This window comes from Mus musculus, chromosome 2 (assembly GCF_000001635.26).
Source record: "Mus musculus strain C57BL/6J chromosome 2, GRCm38.p6 C57BL/6J".
NCBI classification, from domain to species: Eukaryota; Metazoa; Chordata; class Mammalia; order Rodentia; family Muridae; genus Mus; species Mus musculus.
In genome coordinates, this window is record NC_000068.7 from 42,897,238 (window position 1) to 42,919,666 (window position 22,429).

Here is a 22,429-nt window from a genome sequence, read left to right on the forward strand (position 1 = left end):
TTAAAATCAGTTGAAATATAAAGGCCCATTTCCTAAGTTCGAAAGAACCACAGGACATCGTGAAGTTGGCAGTATTTCTTTCATTTGCATGAAGAGACTGTATTTTGCAATTAAGTTATATTTTGACATGTGAATCAATTGTTTTCTTGGTGCATTGATAGAATAACTGCTTGAACATTTATTACTAGCTTTTCCCTCTGTCTTTATTGTTAAATCAAGCCCACACAGGTAGAGAAAAATGACTGATTATCCACTATTCTTTTGTCTCCAACTGCAGATCCTAAAATAAATTACAAAAGAGAGCCATGCTTTCACTATGAGAGGGAAAGCAGCTGCTCCTCCCAAGTTTTTCAACTGTTGACTCCAGACCAGTGCTTGTATAAATAATCATTAAATCTAGGAAAAGCCCATTAAACAACTAAAACAAGTATCTGTTTTGCAAATGCATATGCAAATTGCAAAATATTAAAATTCAGTAACAACCTTGAATAAGCAGAATGATATGAAATGTGTCAACCAGAGTTGTGACTGTTTCCCTGTTGAAGAGGGTTGGGGAAGTGGGGGGTGTTGCAGAACTGCCCTGTGGGAACAGCTGGGGTCTGTGAAAAGAGCTGGCCTTCTATTTTACATGAGAGCCTGTGGTTACCAGCATGATCAACCCCCAGGAGTTTGTGAAGATAACACCAGATAAGAAGCACACGACAGAGCAGAAATAGAAAGAGCATCTGTCCTGAGATTTCTTCTATAGGAACTGAAACAACTTTTAAGTTAATGCTCAAAATATTGAATTGATATTTATCTCTTATATATCACTATGTGCTTTATTTTAAACAATCAAAGTAGAAACTTAGATAGATAGATAGATAGATAGATAGATAGATAGATAGATAGATAGATAGATAGATAGAAAGATAGATAGATAGATAATCTTTTGGATAATACTAAGATTAAGTACTGCAAAAATGAAAAGTATGAAGAACGTTCTTGGCATATGTTGAACGTTCTTCAACATATGGAAAGAAAAATCAGAAATTCAATTTCAAGACAACAGAAAGTAAACATTAAGTACTCTGGATTAGGTTTCACCAAGAAATATTTCTGGTAAGTGGATAGATAAAAGAAAATTCACTCAAAATGAGTTCAAAACCCAGGTATGGGGGTTCACACTAATACTCTCACCAACAAGGAGGTAGAATCAGATTATTAGGTAAGTTGCAGGTTATCCAGGGTCACAGAGTGAGACCTTGTCTCAAAAACAAGTAAACAAACAATAACAATGAAAAGGTCAATGATAGGAAGTATCATAAAACTAACAGAATGTAAGGAAAAGAATCAATGTTAAAAGGTAAACTATATTTTAGAAATAAAATTCACCCCGCACCATAAAATAAAAGCTTCACTAAATAGGCTAAGAGCAGAGAAATGAAAACATTAAGTTGAAGGCATATAGAAGTCCTTCAATTAAGTAATACAAAACTAAAGATTGAAAACTTATGTAGATTTTACCAACAGTATTAGGGAATCTATGAATTATTGTCTCATTAATAAATAAATTTTAAAATAGACTTGGAACAAACTGGAGAAAATTTTTATTAATGTTGTAGAGAAAATCAACAGAGCAGGCAAGCTGTAAATATTGGCAACTGCTTGCTGGAAGAAGGGAATGGTGTAAGACTCTGGGGAGTCTTAGCTTACCAGGGACCACATGAAGATCGATGCAGAAAGCAAGAGGAATTTATTGTTCCAGTGCACTGGGGTTGTCCCAGACCTGAAAGAGAGGTGGCAACCACCAGCATTTGGTTGGCAAGTTTTTATATAGTTTCCAGGGGCAGAATAGACCATCAGCAACTAGGCACACACAATATGATTGGCAGAACAGTGCACCCTTTAAACTGATTGGTATTAAGGGAACGATGTGACAAGGACTTCCCTTGTCTGAAGATGGGCAAGGGTCCTGCGGAATGTGTACCCACCTGTGGGTCTGTTCAGCCCTGTTGTCTGAGAAACGTTAACTAGTCTTTCCCTTCTAGAAGGGCAAGTGTTTCATGACTTTCCTTAAGTTCCAAACCTGACCTTTTCAATTGATTGGAGAAAAGAGAAAAATTCATACCATTTAAGCTAAGCTCAATAATGGAAGCTAGAAAATAGTTTAGACACAAATGAGAAGGGGACTTTAGAAAAGAATGAAAAAAACCACAACGTCAAAGACAGTATGTTTGGGCTTTTGGCCTGTCTCTCAAAGAAAGAGAGAAAGAAGGACAATTTAAGTAACCCAGACAAATGGGCAAATCCTATGTAAGAAGGTCTGTAAACAAATACATGGGGGAGGGATTTCTGGGGTTACAAGAGAACCTATATCTTATTATAGGGAGAGTTATTCCTCCCTTCTGGTAGAGAAATAAGATTTCTTATGGGTTAGACTCTTGTCCAGGTGAGTAAACCATTGTAATCCAGTTTCTGTTGCTGTTATAAAATAACCTGACCAGAAGCATCTTAAGGAGATGGACAGATGTATTGCATCACTGGGGGAAAGGTCAAAGAAGGAAGTGAGAACAGAAATTTGAAGTCAGATTTCATACAACACTGCCTCTGATCAAGGCATTTACTTTGCCAAGGAAGTTGAACTGTAGAGAATGCTGCTTGCTAGCTGTTATACAGGCAAACTTATATTTAACTACCTTTCTTACACATTTAGAACTGCTTGTCTATGGATGATATTTCTTGCAGATGGCTGTGCTTTCCTATATTAATTAACAATCAAGACAAATCCCCATAGATATGCTCACAGACTAATCAAATCTGTACAGTTCTTTAACTGAGATCAGTTGTTCTCAACCTTCTGAATACTGTGACCATTCATTCATGCTGTGGTGATGCCATATAAATTTATTTTCATTGCTACTTCATAACTGCAATTTTGTCATGGTTGTGGGTTGGAACTTGCATATCTGCTGTTAAAGGTCATTTGACTTCTAAGGGGTTGATATTCACATGTTGAGAACCATTGGCTTAGTCTGTGTTATGTTTATAGTTAAGATTAATCAGTACACAGGCTCAACTGGATTAACTCTGAATGAAGGGAATAATAATCTGCAAAATTCTAATTACCAATGCTGATCAAAATGTCATGTTTTACCTAAGGTCAGAGAAACTCCATTCTTTTAACCTGGAATGCTAAGGAAGGGCATGGTTAATGCTTACCTGTGCAGTGTTGATCCAAAGCAAAGCATAAGGAAAAGTTCCATCCTGTATAATATCTACTGTTGCTCATCCTATGCAGCCTCATAATCTTCACATTCATTCAAAAACCTGTGAGTAAATCTTAAACTAGTCCTGTGGCAACAGGAAAGATGAATGAGAATCTCAACAGGAAACATGAATGAAAACCAGAGTAAAAGACATTTGAACAGTGTCAGGAAACTATCTTACCATGAAGTTATACATGAAGTTATATATCTGACTTCAAAACAATAACAAAAACATAAACCAATAAAAATACAATTTTGAAAAAAGTTCTCTGTTGAGCAAAAATGAAAACCCTGAAAACTGTCATAGTTAGGGTTCCCATTGATGTGAAGAGATACCATGACCAAGACAACACTTATAAAGGACATTTTACTAGGGCTGGCTTACATTTTACAGGCTTTAAGGTTCAGTCCAGTATCATCAGGGCAGGAAGCAGGGCAGCCTCCAGCCAGGCATGTCACTGGAGAAGGAGATGAGACTTTTACATTTTGTTCTGAAAGCAAACAGGAGAGGAATGGCTCAATCGCAGCTAGGATGAGGGTCTCAAAGCCCACCCCTACAGTAACACACTTCCTCCAACAAGGCTATACCTCCTAATAGTGCCAATCCCTGGGCCCAGCATATTCCAACCATGCAGAAATCTAGTAGTTGTAACTAGTCCTTCATAGGTATAAGACAACATATAATAACCTTCCCAACCATAAACATGGAGACTAGAAAACAATAAAAAAAAAAATAGGAAAGGAAAACAGCAGCAATGAATGAAGACAAGTAACTATCTTTTTAATAGGATGTACAGTCCATTGGGTACACACCTGAGGGTGCTACATTTAGATATTTTAGTACATTGATTTTCAGCTTTTGAAGAATCTCCACACTGATTGCTATACCATAGAATAGCTTGCAACACCACCAGCAATGTACAAATGCTCCCCTTTCCTTTCATTCTCAACAACCTGTGCTGTCATTTTTTTTATTGATCTTGGCTATTATTGATACCGTTTAGGGGTCTTGGTGGGATTTCTTTTCTCTGCCAGCAAAATAATTGAAAGGCAAGAAAAGATAGCAGTGAGAAATCTCAAACACTTCAGAATGAAACAGACAAAAATCAGGGACTAGTCTCTTGAAGGCTGGGCTTTTGAACGTCTCAGAAGAGTCTTCTTCCCTTCATTTAGGATTTGTCTGTGTTGAAGAAGCAAAGAATCACCAATTAGCTTGCAGGTGTTGTGTAAACATGTCATTATCCATCCAAACTTGCTGAGTCAGTCCATCACCAGGGGTCCTGCTGGCAGGAGACAAAAACCCTACAGGGCTTTTGTGTTAAATTGCTAGACTTTTGTCTCAAGTTTGGAGGTGAGGAACAAACTGGCCTCTTTGGAAATTTGTCACTTTAACTTCCTAGCCTAGACCCCTCCATATTAGTCTGCAAACTAAGAACTCTAACTCCTAGTTATTCATTCTGACTTGGTGGGGTAGAATGAAATCTCAACGTAGTTTTAATTTTCATCTTCTTGATAGCTAAGAGTGTTGAACATTTTAAAAGTATTCCTTGGCCATTTGAAAGTTGTCATTTGAGAACTCTGTTTAGTTCTTGTGTTTTGGGGTGATCAGAGGGGCAAAGAAGGAAACAAATATACCACCATGCAATAGAAGTCACACAAGAGATTTATTAGGGAAAGGAGCACAAAAGGCATCCTCTGGACAGGGATGTGTGTGTCTGTGTGTGTGTGTCTGTGTGTGTCTGTGTGTTTGAAAGAGAAAGAGAGACCAAGACAGAGAGACAAAGACAGACAAGAGCAGAGAGAGAAGAGGTTGTGATGGTGTGGAATCTATAGGAGTAGGGCAGATGGAGCATGCACATTGGCCTTTAGTAATGAAATGGCAATGACATTCAGTCATTATAGGACGGAGGTTGTGTGGGGGAGGGAGTGTGGGAGGCTCCTAACATTCCTCTTTTTGTTTATTGTGAAAGGCAAAGTAATAGGACAGGTGGCTGGTGAAGTAGGAATGAAGGCATCAAGTTTCCTGCTGTCTGTGGTCATGGACATCTTTGGAATACTGGCCAAGCCCTGCAAGACAAGGTTCTTTTACTAGCTGTCCAGTATCTGGGGGACCATCTGTGGCTAGGGAAGTACAGGCCATATTGGAGCAGCTTGAAGTTTTAATTGATTGGAAATCAAGTAGGACAGATATATATTAGGGAGAGAAGGTAAAGTTAAGAATCTTAGGGGAAATTTTTTTCTTAGGTATTGTTAGCATTTTGTCTAGGCTCTGCCCCATGGTTACCAGGCAACAACAAGCTGTGCCTGACTCTCTATAAAAGGGGTTGCTGGCTCCCTCTAATCTCTCTTGCTCTCTTGTCTTCTTGTTCTTGCTCTGTCCTCTTCCACCTTACTCCCTTTCACCCCATTTCCTTCCCCTTTGTCTCTTCATGTGCTCATTGTCAGCCTCTCTTCCTCCTCCTCCTTCTTCTTCTTCCTCTCTCTCTGTCTCTGTCTCTGTCTCTCTCTGTCTCTGTCTCTCTCTGTCTCTCTGTCTCTCTCTGTCTCTCTCTGTCTCTCTCTCTCTCTCTCTCTCTCTCTCTCTCTCTCTCTCTCTCTCTCTCTCTCTCTCTCTGTCTGTCTCTCCTTTTCTCTGTCTCTACTGCCCTGGATAAACTCCATTCTATACTATCCTATCATATGTCTGGTCCCTCAAGGGGAAGGGATTCCTCAGCCTGGGCCCACAGTGGTACTCTCTTCCCCCTCACACACCAGACTACACATTCACCAAACATATTTTTCCTCTCTTTTTATAAAATACAAGTCTCTAAAGCTTACCAGATTTATTTATTTATTTATTTTATTTCTTTGGTTTACAAAGGGGACATGCTTTAGGTAGGTTGGGATTACGACTGTTTGTAATCTGTACTGAAACCCACATTGTAAAAAAATCAGTAGATTCACACCTTTGAATAATCACAGAAGCATGGGGACCCCCCAAAATGATTCTGAGCTAAAAGCATGAACACTCTTTTCAGAGAACTGGATGTATAGATTGGACAGAGACAGTTTTAGCATCATGAGAAACACTTTTAAGTCTATACTTAGGAAACAACCAAATTTAAAACTGTGAGCTTGTAACTATGATAATAGTGGTCAGTGCATAATTTAACTAGATAAATAGCTCATCAGAACTCCAGTGATTTTTGTTAAAACTCTGAACTTTTGAAGTCTTAATAAACCAATAGCATAGAGGAGTAAAAGAAATCTGAAACATTTTTCATATTTATGTATAACTTAAATCACTTTCTTATACCCATTCAAATGTACTTACACACCTTAAAATACTTCCTTAGACCTTTACAACTTACACTGACATGTCTTAAAACACTTTTTTAGAACCTTACCATTTGCCTGAGCTTTTCCATCCACAGACTTTAACAACTTCTATTTATATAATCTTAGAAGACTTCCTTAGACCCTCAAAATGTACATAAACTTTAAACTTCTTTTGAAATCTAATCATTTACCACGAGAGACACAGGTGGTTAATTACTGAGAGGAGTCATTGAAAAGTGAGTTCTTTCAAACAATGGAATAGAAAAATGTTATACTAAAATCGGTTTTGTGAGTTTTTCTCTTTTCACGATCTAGTAGGAAGGTAAACTGTGTCGAGACCTATGAGTATCTCTAGGACAGTAAGACCTGAGGCTCGGTGCTTACATATGAACTGAGAAGGCAGCGGAAGCTTGAAGGTTGCTGCTGTTTAACTGACATATCTATCATGAACCTCATCTGCAATGCTTTCAGAGATGTGAGAAGAAAAATTTCACTAGAGTAAGCCAGAAGTACAGACCAACAGCTCTGGAGTCTATAATAAATGACAGACTTACTGGCTACCTGGACAGACAACTCAGGCCCAAAATGTCCAACACACTTTCCAGTGGAGTAGGACCTTCTTGGGACAGGCCTACCTTGTCTAGGCAAAGCAGGATAACCAACCAGCATCTTGCTTGCACCCACAGTTTAGACAGGGTCCTGATGATAGAGGTCAAGTTTGTGCCCAATGACTGAATTAACCACATTTGAAGCAAGCTCCAAGTAGAATTTTTCAGTGCCTGTATTCTTCTTTGGAGGAGATGTTAGGGCTGCTGCCAAGATCTGGCATTTCTCTCTATCAAAAAAGTTTTTCTATCTTTTCCTACCCATCCTTTCAATTAAACACTTTAGATGCCATAAATGTTTGGGACAATTATCTATTAAGCATTTTTAAACTGAACAAACTTGTTTTTAGATATTAGTTTTGGCTTAACTGTGAGAACACATAGAGGAGTCTAAATAAAGGTTATCATTATTAGTTACCTCAGTACTTAGCAATACTGCTAGTGTAGTTGTGACCAGAGTAGACAATTTGATCATTTATAAGGGGACTTAAGATTAACTTGCAAGTCAATTATTTTTAATAGTTTTTAGTAAGTTAGTAGATTTTATATGATTAGGAATTTTTACCTCTTCAAGCCTGTTGAATTTGAACCTTAAAACTTCAGTTGAAGATGTAATTAAAGGTCCTTTAGCATCAAAATAAGCCATAAATATAGTAAATTTTCTTTTTATAGTATACCATTGAAGAATATTACAATTTTTATATGACCGTGTTTTTTTCTAAATATCTAGATTAACAAAGTAAGCTAATTAAAGAATCTAGACAAATATTATGGTTAACCTGAGTATACATTTAGAATTTGTAACACTTTTTAAAAAGGTTTATTTATTTGTTTTATGTATGTGAGTACACTGTTGCTCTCTTCAGAGACACATTAGAGGTATAGGATCCCATTAGAGATGGTTGTGATCTATCATGTGGATGCAGAGAATTGAACTCAGGACCTCTGAAAGAGGAGTCAGTGCTTTTAAACTCTTTACCATCTCTTTAGCTCCCTATAAAACTTTTTTTAATCAACTATATATTACTTAGCAGACATGTGTTGTTACTAAACAAAATCTTCTAGAAGCTTGGTATTTAAAGATAGGAAAGGCATGAAGACTCAAGACATGAAAGACATGACAAAAATAAATATTTATGTTTTTAGTAATTCCTTCCACATATGTGATTTAGAACAGAAAAAAAATATAGAAATAACAACTTCAAAACTACAGATTTCAACAACCCTTTATCATTAATAGAAAATTGGACAATAAATTAATTAGTACACAACATTTTTCTGGATTTGATCGCTATACCACAAAAAAGTATATAAAAATATAGCTGAATCTTTTTTAAAAAGTCAATATTTATGAGCATCTAGCTGAAGCAGTCAGTGCAAAACCAAGAAAGAGACCAGAAGGGATTAAAATGAGATGGTGAATATCACTATGAGAACCTAACAACTAAAACTTGGAACCCAGAAATACCTTGAGCATCTTCATGTTGATACATTTATACTTTAGATGAAGTTTTTGTGCTGCCTAGAAGTGAAGGGCTGGATACATGAGCATGTTCCAATATTTGTGATAAAATGAATTTCAAGTAAAAAGGACTACAGAGAAACTCTGACCTTAGAGGAATCTGGTGGCCATTCAAATATTTTAAAACATATTTTTGTAATTCTATATAAACATTTTTCCAAAAGTGAAAATACAGAGACATAGTTTCCAATAAATTTAACAAGGGAAACACGTCGAAAACAAAACAAACAAACAAACAAAAAAAAACCTTTGAGAAAATAAATTTGGAAATAAAATGGAAAAAATACAAACTTGAAAACCACTTGATAAGCATAGATATGAATATATCTGTTTTATTGTGTTAACACATGAACCATTTTATCAATGTTCCCACTTTACTTGGGAACCCGATGGGTTTTAGTCTAGAAATTCAATTGCTAAAACCATTTAAAAATCGATCAGTTCAAATTTTTATACCAGAATAAAAGACTAAAGCCTAATAATCAATTAAACAGTTGTAATAAAACTATTCAATTACTAATTAAATATCTCTCAGAAAGGAAATTAATAGGAATGTCCCCTGATAAAAAGGATCTTGCAAAATTTATACCAGCAGAGAAACACATAGTTGCTATGGTAACACCATTTTGAATTCACATGCTAATGACAGATGTAATGCTTGAAATCTGCTCCACCATGGCTTCTAGCATTGTCTTATGTAGTGTATCTTGCTTTTCTTCCCCTAAAACAACAATTCAAGTAACACATCTTTCTGTATTCTGTTTCCTCACAAGATTTGTTCATTTTTAATTTCATAGTACATGTGTTTCCCTACATATGTTTATGTGTGTACATAATGTTTCAGCTTGTTGTCTGTTGCTTCTAGACATTAAAAAAGAGTATCCAATCATCTGGACTTTTAGGGAGAGATTGTTCGGAGTCACTATGTTGGTGCTGTTAAACAAACCAAAGACCTCCACAAGAGCAGCAGGTGATATTAACTGACAAGTCACTTGACTGGCCTCACTGTACCTCAGGTTCCGACTCAGATTTGCCTTCCCATTGTACTCATGGGAACGCGGTTACTTCCACTGTCCATCTCCTGCATGCAGGAGGTAAGAGTGACAAGAGTTAATTCACATGATATATTTAAGATTGGTCTGGCACGTGGTTGCTAGTGTGTTATTTATTATTAAAACTCTATTATATGAAACTGCTACTTTTCATATCATGGCATTTGAGAATCCCACACATCATCTCTTAGTCAGATTGATGACATTTTACTGTCTCTTAACTGTGGTTATTTGTGGGAATTTTTCTCTACATATGCTGATTCCATTTAAAATGAGTACTTCGATTTATTGTAACATGAGGATCCTCTAGATAAAATGTTAGTTTCATCTCTTCATATATTCATAATATTTACATTGAGTTGGTTCTAATCTTCCTGAGCTGTAAGAAAACATTTCTCTGGAATCCACTGTAATAGAACTTATATTTCAACAACAACTGATTGAGATTTCATAAATTCATGTTAGGTTTTCATACAGAAACATATAAATAGAAGCTGATGCATTGAACTACAAATTTTAACTCAGCCTTACACGAAGGCTGAGGTAGGAGGATTACCATGTGTTTAAGATCTGTTCCCGGCCATCCAAGTTTAAACACAGACACACACACATACACACACACACACACACACACACACACACACACACACACACACACACTATAAAAACAAAACAAAACAAAACGAAAATACAAGAATGGAATTGACAAATGGTATTGCAGCAAGGATGACCACAAGTGCCGTGGTGCCTCCTCACATTATGTACAAAGTACATCATGGAATGGTGGATAGTTATTTGTATTTTGTTAATGAATAAATGAAACCTAAGTACCATGTCCAGAGCCTTGCTGTAGAGAATGTAGGGTCTATGCTCTATATTCAGCTTCAAGTCAGACTAATTCCATTTCTATTAATGATTGTCACATTTGGGTAGATTTTTTACAGATTTCTTTTTGTTTCTAACCAAACAAGTTGCTGTGTCAAACCATCTTACTGGCATTTTATGCCACTCATCCCTGCGTACTTCATTTGTGTAGAACTATCCAACATATTCAACAATAGCACGAAGCATCGAAAGCCTGAGTGTTTGCTAGAACCTCAGGATAGTAGTCACTTAAAAGGCTGTCTGCCTCTGTCTGCCTCTGAGACTTGTAAAAAGATGGAATAGATTCTTTCTGAGAAGGCACACTCACTGTAGTGCTTCTCCATAGTTGGTTCTGAAACACATCTTAGCATGCCCACTGTATTGCCTCCTTTTCTGGAATGCTAATTGCAGCAATAGCAAGCACTTTTCTCACTGTTGGTCACCTTTATACCTCTACATCCTTATGATTTGTTATAGTCATACTTGTCTTTAGACAGGATTCCAATATCTGTGAATTCTATCATCAAGACATACCCCAGTAATCAGAGATACAGACATGTTTCCAAACCTAGCAACAAGAGGCAAGCTTATGAAAGATATTTGTTGTTTTCAATTTGGGATACATTATTTTACTTCAACAAGAACTAACATAACCTTGCCAAAATAATTTAAGAAACAAGATGTAAGGCTGTCTTATACAAACTTCTATGTAAGTAGATAAGTATTTTAGAGAAAATATGCATGATCAAATTTCCATGTGAGGAGTTTTTTCCCATCTTGCTAATACACACAGCAAAAAGTATATTATTATATCTTGTTTATCAGTATTCAAATGAGAAAACAGAAAGTTCCTAATGTAAAATCCAAAACTGTGTGTTATGGAAAATAGATATTGGAAGTCAAAACAGAGTGGGTGTTTAACAACAGGAAATTTTTTGCCATGTCGTACGATGGATTAGTGATATGACAAGCTAGACTTTGGGGGTGAAATTTCAATGTCTATGACATTGTTCAGAATTGGTAGGACAGGAATATGATAGCAAAAAACTCACAAGTCTTAATCTCAATATGAAGATTTCCTTTTCTTTAGAAAGTGCTGGACAATTGTCACACTTAAAAATGAGAAATTGCTGACTGCAGGCCTTGAAGAGTCATACAAACACATAGGTACCAGAAGCATGAAACTCAATGCAAAACCTGAATGTGTTTTCACAAGTCTGTATGATGGTTTGTTATAAAACATAATCTAGCCTTCAGGCTATGAATTTCAGAGAATGGTATTGGAATTCTCACTTGATACTTACCAGCTACATGACATTAGAACAGCTTTTGTCTTCACATTGAGAATAAAAGAACCTACTTCATTAAAATTGACTTACATGCAAATGAGATGTGTGTAAGATATTTCTCCCAGTGTCTAGTAAGCCACTGATGGTATTTTGTAACACTGCCCAATCTTGCTGTTCTTATCATTATTAAACCTTGAGTCTATCATCATTAGAAAAATAAAGATTCTCCTGTGCCTCTCTGCTCAACATCCCAGAGTGCTCTTTTCACTATTCCAAAGGGTTTAGTAAGTTATGTAAAGTCAAAGTTGCCTAACAAATTTCAGCTAGAGTCCCATTCTGGTTAAAGACTGTGTTTTCAAGAATAATTGTTCTACATTGGCACAGCCAACTTCAAAAATTCAACCATAAAAATGCTAATGTCTCTTTTCTGTAGAATATATACCCTACTTGGGTATCAGGATAAAGCAAGTCCCTTTCTTTTCTTACCACCCAAACTTATTATCAAGTTTCTCATTCTAACTCAGTTTTAAACTTTATAAGATAATGAGAAATTCACTGATTTGTAACTGTTCCCCCATCATCCATTTAAGTTAGAACCCAAGGAGAAGGCAGGACTCCTTCTGCAGAAATTATGCCATTGGATAGGAAATCATATTAACTATATATATTTCCCAGCCTTATAATTTTCTTGTGCTACTAAGTTTTGACTATCAACTTGATATCTCAAAAAGGGGTCTTTAGGAATTAATTGAATCAAGAAGCCCTACAGCATTTCTGTGAAAGATGATCTTAATTTTTCAATTGCTATAAAAAATTGGGACCACTATGAGCAGCATTATCCCTTAGACCTGAGCAGTGTAAGAAAGAAAATATAAACAACCAAGAACTCATGTGCTTATTTGCTTTTCTCTGTTGTTTATATGGGACTTAAAGCTCCTACCTTGACTTCCCCTATACCCCCACACCCTGCAAATAGATTGTAAAAGAATTTCAAGCAAAATAATCCCATTTATCCTACATGGATTTGTCTGTCTGTCTGTCTGTCTGTCTGTCTATTAATTCATTGTCCAGGGTGTTTACTACAATAACAGAGATGAAACTGGAATACATCTGGACAGACTGACAAGTATGAACACTAACTTTATAAACAAATTTGCTTATACAAATTCTGCTTTCAGATCCACTTTAAAGCCAACAAAACTTGTTCCTTTATCTTCTGTCAAATATGCAATGCTTACTTTTGCTTTGCTTGCGAGTGAGGAAAATGATCATAAACAGCTCATATATGAAAAGTGTAACCCCCAGCAAGTTCTCCATAGCCTAAGAAGTGCTATTTTACAGTTTCTTGCTGATGATAAAAGTCCAGCCTTGAATAGTACTGTCTATGCAGGTATGGTGTTATGCTTAAAAGTTACTATTAAAGATGCCAAAATATCTGTGGGTTGTATGCATTAAATAAGTTTGGAAAGCTCTTTGTGCTCCCTAGAATTTTGTGTCAAAATTTTTAGCTTACAATGGATTCTTTTTTAATGAGGTCTCAAATTCCACACCTCAGCGACGTTGCAGGGTAATTTTATTTAGTTTCAGTAAAACATTGAGAATCTATGCAACATCAAGAGAACAGAAACATTTCATTTACATTTCACGAGTAATATTTGCAAACTCAAAGACACTGAGAAGAAAGAAAATAGTTGTTCAACTGAATTCGTGATACTAATGCTCATGTAATTTTGGTGGAACACAATCTCTTACCAAGAAAATGTAAGTGTTTGGCAAAAGTATGCAAAGTTCACTATAAAGTCTCAAAACACTAGTTATTCTTGAGACAGTGATAGGGAATAACAGTAAGAAAATGAAGTTAAGATAAAGGCTCAGCCTTTAAAACAAACAAACAAAAACCAACCAAACAAACCCAACCTTTCTTTTCAGAGATTCCTTGCTGACATTAACATGCAGACTCTTGCTTGGGCCAAGTTTCTTCTCCAGGCATGGCAGGCCTATGTTTTCACTGCTAAGCTCTTTCTCGACAGTCTAATGAATTACTGTTCTTCACTGTTCTGGCAATTTGGATCTGTATGGTTGTTTCTATAGCAGATTCTTATATAGGCGATGACTGTGTAGTTATGATCACAAGTTCTAACAGGTAGGTAAAAGTTTCAGGCCTATTACATGATTATCTTTCCTTCCACCACTGTCCAGACATCAAAAGATAAGGAAGGATCCCTCTGCCTTTCTCATGAAGATTCAGTCTTGCTTATGATCATTTAGGACATAGCCCATATTTTCTTCCTATATATATTGAAACTTAAGGAAGGTTTGTGGGAAAAGTGTAATCAATAGATTACATAGTGAGTGCATTCTTGCATGTCAAGACTATGGAATTATTGATTCGTTGATATAGACACATGTAATACTGTTAAACCATATAGGAGCTAATAAATTTCTTGGAAGGTTTGGTTTCTATGGTAACTTATAGTTGTCCTTATGCCTTTAAATTATTTTTATTGTTTAGAGGACACAAAATCTATTGAATGATAATTTTCATTCTGTATGAGGAAGAAGTACATAGTATGTGTCTCAAATTCTCCCCTTCTACATTTATTTCTACCCGTATTCTTCGATTTTTCTGAAATGAACATGTTCAACATCTTGACATATCCCTAGTCAGTCGTGTGCCTGAATTTCCATATCTAATGTGGGTGCCATATGGGGAATGAGATGTTATAATGGAACTTGAATTCCAGATTTCAGTATTTTAACTGAAGGCTCAATCACATTTGTATCAAAGCTTATCCAATGGGGTGCCAATTAGCTCCACATTCAAAATTAACATGTTAGGCCATTAACAAAGTGAGTGGCTGCAAACAATTAAATGAATGACTTTCTGTGAGTTAGGTGGCAGACTTCATAAGCTTTCCTTCCTGGAGAGTAAAGAGTAGAGGAGTCACAGCTTAGCAAATCTTTCTGCAAAGGAATGCTTATCTGTCAGTGCTTTCAAAGCCTATCAGATTCTTTATGGATCTTCATATACATACAGCTCTCCATATCCACAGTTTCCATGTGCTAGTTCAGCTGTGGATTAACCATATCTGAAAGAAATTGACCATCTTTACCAATTTCCTAGTAGGTGCAGTTTTGTTTTGTTTTGTTTTGTTGTTTTTCAAATCTGCTTATGTGCACACTAAACAGCATTATAAGTGCTTACATAGCTTTTACTTTGCCTTAAGACTCTCAAACTATAGCTCTCTCCTTCCACCATAAGTAACCCAGGAAACAAACTCAAGTCATTAGGATTGGCAGCAAACACCTTACCTGCCAGTGATATTATGGTTTCTAAGGATGCCCATATCTTACACTGGCATCAAAAGATTGAGGATCCAGAAAATATGGGAGATACTGTTTTACACTCTGCTTCACCAATGTCTCAGAATGATGTCTTTAGTTTTATCCAAAGACAGGTTAAAATAGAGGACAGAGTCTCTTTCTACAATGTTCTCTATAGGGGAAACAAAATCTTATGAGAATGAATTGATAAAATATTAATGCGTCTCACTGGACTTTCCCTACGATTTAAGTAAAAGGTTGAAAATTGTTGATGTAGTTTATGAACATTTCTGTTAAGTGCTAATAAAGTTGTAGTGAATGTTCCATAATGGAAAAAAAAGAATCTCAAACTAGGAATAAATTAAAATACATAGGAGTTTAACTTCTAGATTTCATTCCTCAGATGAGTGGATAAAGAAACTGGTATATTTATACATGAGATATTACTTAGCTATTAAAATAAAATAATGAAAGCTTCAGGTAAATAGATGTCACTAGAAAAAAAAAAACTTAAGTGAGGAATCCCCAATCCAGAAAGATAAATATAGTATTTATTCACTTATATATATAGACATTTGCTGATAAGTCAATGATAAACAAGCTACATTCCATAGAACAACAAAGGGTCTGAATTAAGTAAGAGTAGAGAGGACAAGTAGACGTCATTAGGAAAGGGAAATAGAACAGAGAGCTATAGATGAATAAGGGGCTCTGTGTGCTATCAAAAGAGAAAAGCAAACTCCAACAGTTATAGACCCTTTGACCTAAATGATGTAATACCTGCACAATATGTTAAGGAATCTATAGTTCAAAACTTGTGGGAGTAACCAAGCATTAACTGCTATGACTTAAGGCGCTGTCCATGATATATGGAACTCATATCTGACACTGTTTAAATGACCACGAACCAAAGACAAGGTATCTTAGGAACCTAGGGTCAAGCCAAATAATAAATACTCGTCTCCAGAGAGAAAAAATATACATACCAACAGTGATAAAATGACTCTTAATGATATTCTGTTATATTCAAAATACCTTCTCCATCCATCATCAGAGAAGCTTTCTCTTGGAACAGATTGAAAGAAATATAAGGACCAACAGCCAGACAATATGCAGAGAGTAAGAGACCTTGGAACAAAAAGCCCTAAATGGTATGTCTCCATTAATTCCCTTCCTTGAGAGTTTAGAGAACCCTCAGAAGAGGAGGTAGAAAGAGTGTAAGAGCCAGAGAAGATGGAAGACACCAAGAACCAAGGCCCTCTAAGTCAACAGTTCTCAACTTGTGGGTCACAATTACTTGGGGGGGGGGGTCACATATTAGATATCCTGATATTGGATAATTATATTGTGGTTCATAAAAGTAGAAAAATTACAGTTATGAAGCACCAACAAAAATTTTTATGGTTTGGGTCACCACCACGTGAGAATTTATACAAAGGGATAACAGCTTTAGAAAGGTAGAGAAACATTGCTCTAAGACAGCAGGAGCAAAACTGATATGAACTCATCATAAAGGATCGCATGACACCCTCTGGAGGAACAGAACTCTGGAATTTGGTCTCTGAGGTAATACATGGTTGATAAGGCCTTGCCTTTATAGACAAAATCTTGTAGGAAACATGAATGAATAAACATCTGGAGACCATGAGATAGCATTTACCTATATGATATAGAATATATCCCAGGGCTTAGCAAACATACTTCTAACAAATTAAGAATTTTTCTGTTCATTCCTCTTTTTCTCTTTTCCAAATTTATAAGCAGCCAGAAGCAAAGAAGTTTTAGGGGCAGTATAAGAGCAAGATGATAAGAGAACAGAGTATATACATTCAGCTTTATTTTTCCCATTTTTCTTAAAATTTGTTTTTATTGAAAATGGATTCCTGGAAACAGAAACTAAACAGGGACACAGTGAACCTAACAGAAGTTATGAAACAAATGGACTTAACAGATATCTACAGAACATTTACCCTAAAACAAAAGGATTTACCTTCTTCTCAGCACCTCACGGGACCTTCTCCAAAATTGACCATATAATTAATCACAAAACAGGCCTCAACAGATACAAAAATATTGAAATCGTCCCATGCATCCTATCAGACCACCATGGACAAAGGCTGATCTTCAATAACAACATATATAATGGAAAGCCAACATTCATGTGGAAACTGAACAACACTCTTCTCAATGACACCTTGGTCAAGGAAGGAATAAAGAAAGAAATTAAAGACTTTTTAGAGTTTAATGAAAATGAAGCCACAACATACCCAAACCTATGGGACACAATGAAAGCATTTCTAAGAGGGAAACTCACAGCTCTGAGTGCCTCCAAAAAGAAACTGGAAAGAGCACACATGAGCAGCTTGACAACACATCTAAAAGTTCTAGAAAAAAAAAGGAAGAAAATTCACCCAAGAGGAGTAGAGGCAGGAAATAATCAAACTCATGGGTGAAATCAACCAAGTGGAAACAAGAAGAACTATTCAAAGAATTAACCAAACGAGGAGTTGGTCCTTTGAGAAAATCAACAAGATAGATAAACCCTTAGCTAGACTCACTAGAGGGCACAGGGACAACATCCTAATTAACAAAATCAGAAATGAAAAGGGAGACATAACAACAGATCCTGAAGAAATCCAAAACACCATCAGATCCTTCTACCAAAGGCTATACTCAACAAAACTGGAAAACCTGGACGAAATGGACAAATTTCTACACAGATACCAGGTACCAAAGTTAAATCAGGATCAAGTTAACGATCTAAACAGTCCCATATCCCCTAAAGAAATAGAAGCAGTCATTAATAGTCTCCCAGCCAAAAAAAAAAAAAAAAAAAAAAAATGCCCAGGACCAGATGGGTTTAGTTCAGAGTTCTACCAGACCTTCAAAGAAGATCTAATCCCAGTTCTGCACAAACTATTCCACAAAATAGAAACAGAAGGTACTCTACCCAACTCATTCTATGAAGCCACAATTACTCTGATACCTAAACCACAGAAAGATCCAACAAAGATAGAGAACTTCAGACCAATTTCCCTTATGAATATGGATGCAAAAATCCTCAATAAAATTCTCGCGAACCGAATCCAAGAACACATTAAAGCAATCATCCATCCTGACCAAGTAGGTTTTATTCCAGGGATGCAGGGATGGTTTAATATACGGATATCCTTCAACGTAATCCATTATATAAACAAACTCAAAGACAAAAACCACATGATCATCTTGTTAGATGCGGAAAAAGCATTTGACAAGATCCAACACCCATTCATGATAAAAGTCTTGGAATGATCAGGAATTCAAGGCCCATACTTAAACATGATAAAAGCAATCTACAGCAAACCAGTAGCCAAAATCAAAGTAAATGGTGAGAAGCTTGAAGCAGCCCCACTAAAATCAGGGACTAGACAAGGCTGTCCACTATCTCCATACCTATTCAACATTGTACTTGAAGTCCTAGCCAGAGCAATTCGACAACAAAAGGAGATCAAGGGGATACAAATTGGAAAAGAGGAAGTCAAAATATCACTTTTTGCAGATGACATGATAGTATATATAAGTGACCCTAAAAATTCCATCAGAGAACTCCTAAAACTGATAAGCAGCTTCGGTGATGTAGCAGGATATAAAATTAACTCAAACAAGTCAATGGCCTTTCTCAACACAAAGAATAAACAAACTGAGAAAGAAATTAGTGAAACAACACCCTTCTCAATAGTCACAAATAATATAAAATAACTTGGTTTGACTCTAACTAAGGAAGTGAAAGATCTGTATGATAAAAACTTCAAGTCTCTGAAGAAAGAAATTAAAGAAGATCTCAGAAGATGGAAAGATCTCCCATGCTCATAGATTGGCAGGATCAACATTGTAAAAATGGCTATCTTGCCAAAAGCAATCTACAGATTCAATGCAATCCCCATCAAAATTCCAACTCAATTCTTAAACGAATTACAACGAATTAAAAAGAGCAATCTGCAAATTCATCTGGAATAACAAAAAACCTAGGATAGCAAAAACTCTTCTCAAGGATAAAAGAACCTCTGGTGGAATCACCATCCCTGACCTAAAGCTTTACTACAGAGCAATTATGATAAAAAACTGCATGGTACTGGTATAGTGACAGACAAGTAGATCAATGGAATAGAATTGAAGACCCAGAAATGAACCCACACACCTATGGTCACTTGATCTTTGACAAGGGAGCTAAAACCATCCAGTGGAAGAAAAACAGCATTTTCAACAAATGGTGCTGGCACAACTGGTTGTTATAATGTAGAAGAATATGAATCGATCCATTTCTATCTCCTTGTACTAAGGTCAAATCTAAGTGGATCAAGAAACTTCACATAAAACCAGAGACACTGAAACTTATAGAGGAGAAAGTGGGGAAAATCCTCAAAGATATGGGCATAGGGGGAAAATTCCTGAATAGAATAACAATGGCTTGTGCTGTAAGATGGAGAATTGACAAATGGGACCTCATGAAACTGCAAAGCTTCTGCAAGACAAAAGATACTGTCAATAAGAGAAAAAGACCACCAACAGATTGGGAAAGGGTCTTTACCTATCCTGAATCAGATAGGGGACTAATATCCAATATATATAAATAACTGAAGAGGGTAGACTCCAGAAAATCAAATAACCCCATTAAAAAATGGAGCTCAGAATTGAACAAAGAATTCTCACCTGAGGAATACCGAATGTCAGAGAAGCCCCTGAAAAAATGTTCAACATCCTTAATCATCAGAGAAATGCAAATCAAAACAACCCTGAGATTCCACCTCACAGCAGTCAGAATGGCTAAGTTCAAAAATTCAGGTGACAGCAGATGCTGGCAAGGATGTGGAGAAAGAGAAACACTCCTCCATTGTTGGTGGGATTGCAAGCTTGTACAACCACTCTGGAAATCAGTATGGTGGTTCCTTAGAAATTTGGACATAGTACTACTGGAGGATCCAGCAATACCTCTTCTGGGCATATATCCAGAAGATGCCCCAACCAGTATGAAGGACACATGTTCATAGCAGCCTTATTTATAATAGCCAGAAGCTGGAAAGTACCCAGATGCCCCTCAAAAGAGGAATGGATACAGAAAATGTGGTACATTTACACAATGGAGTACTACTCAGCTATTAAAAAGAATGAATTTATGAAATTACTAGGCAAATGGATGGACCTAGAGGGCACCATCCTTAGTGAGGTAACCCAATCACAAAGGAACCCACAGAATATGTACTCACTGGTAAGTGGATATTAGCCCAAAACTTAGGATACCCAAGATATAAATACAATTTGCCTAATGCATGAAACTCTAGAAGAATGAAGACCAAAGTGTGGACACTGTGCCCCTTCTTAGAATTTGGAACAAAACACACATATCAGGAGTTACAGAGACAAAGTTTGAAGCTGAGACGAAAGGATGGACCATCTAGAGACTGCCATATCCAGGGATCCACCCCATAATCACCTTCCACATGCTGACACCATTGCATACACTAGCAAGATTTTGCTGAAAGGACCCAGATATAGCTGTCTCCTGAGAGACTATGCTGGGGCCTAGCAAACACAGAAGTGGATGCTCACAGTCAGCTCTTTGATGGATCACAGGGCTCCCAATGGAGGAGCTAGAGAAAGTACTCAAGGAGCTAAAGGGACCTGCAACCCTATAGATGGAACAACATAATGAACTAACCAGTACCCTGGAGCTCTTGACTCTAGCTACATATGTACCAAAAGATGGCCTAGTTGGCCATCACTGGAAAGCGAGTCCCATTGGACGCACAAACTTTATATGCCAAAGTACAGGGGAACGCCAGGGCCAAAAAAAATGGGAATGGGTGGATAGGGAATTGGGGGGGAGGGTATGGGGAACTTTTGGGATAGCATTGGAAATGTAATTGAGGAAAATACGTAATAAATTAAAAAAAAAGAATAGAAAATGGATTCTAATCTCATACAATACAGATAGAACACAGTTTCCTTTTCCTCAATTCTTCCTAACACCTCTCCACTTACCCTTTTTCCCAGGTCTATTCCACTACATTTCCTCTTCAAACAAGAGCCAACCTACAAGAGATGACAGTCAACCAGGACAAAATGAGGTACAAGATGCAAAAGCACTCATATTGAGGTTCTAAAAGAGAACCTGATTAGACCAAAGAAACCCAGGAGCAGCCAAAAGGAGTCAGAAACACAGCTACTCCCCTTTTTAGAAAAGAATCCCACAAAAATTCCAAGGTAACTGACATATTAATTAATAATATATAGCAGATATACCCAAACAGCGCAACAGGCCAAGGCGGTTCCACATGAGAGAGGTTTATTATTAGGGAGAGAAGAAAAGGAGTGGTAGGGCAAGGGGAAGGGGAAAGAAGAAAGAGAGAGTGAGGAGGGGGTGACCTCCTAATTTATATGGAAAGTGACATAACACAAGTAAGGACGGCAGGTGAGCCAAGTGGGCTCTGGAATATGAGATTCATTGGCTTGGCAACTCACGTCTTGGGTCACATTATTAGCGCCTGGGTTTGGAAAGCCCTGGTTCTAGCATATCTCCCTTCTTTTTATTATAAAGAGAAGAGAAGAAAAGGGTAAGGGGAAGCCAATGGGGAAAAGGAAACGAGGGTGTCATGTCTCTTAAACTGCTTCCTGCTGTCTAGGGGCTTCATCAATTTTGGGATATATCTGGCTTTCACCATCGGAATCCATTTGGTAATCATCGGAATCAGGTTCCTCTGTGGACAGGGGCTCTTCTGTGGGCAGCAGCTGGTAATCCTCTAACAGGAGCTGATTAATAGTTTGATTAGAAAAATTTTGTATCTGTTGTAGAAGGAATGTAGAGACAAGATTAATGAGACAAGGGGCAAATAATAACTCCAGGAAGATGACTAAGGGAAGTGTTATGAAAGGGAGTATCCACTTGCATATAGGATTTTCAAAAATCCCAGAACAGGAGGTGTCACGGACTCTGAAGTATTTGATGTCTGCCTGTAGCTCTGGGATTTTGTTTTTTTACTATCCCAGACTGGTTGATTTAGAAACAACATTCTTCTTGGAGGAACAGGCAAAGACCACCTTCTTTAGCTGTCTAGAGATCTAGCCCCCACCGGATCAGAAGTACCACAGCTGCCAAAGAATCAATCTGCTTCTGGATAGTAAGCACAGTTTCAGCCATTTCCTGGAAATTACTTTTAAACTGGGAAGTGAA

General features: G+C 36.9%; 1 long non-coding RNA gene across 1 annotated transcript in view; it reads left to right on the forward strand.

Annotated features, from left to right (window-relative positions):
• The window catches only part of Gm39803, a 45,866-nt gene extending 24,546 nt beyond the window's left edge, over positions 1-21,320 (forward strand). The window contains exon 3 of the long non-coding RNA XR_866178.1: positions 21,253-21,320. This is a non-coding gene — a long non-coding RNA (predicted gene, 39803). The remainder of the gene's footprint in view (positions 1-21,252) is intronic.
• The last annotated feature ends 1,109 nt before the right edge of the window (positions 21,321-22,429 follow it).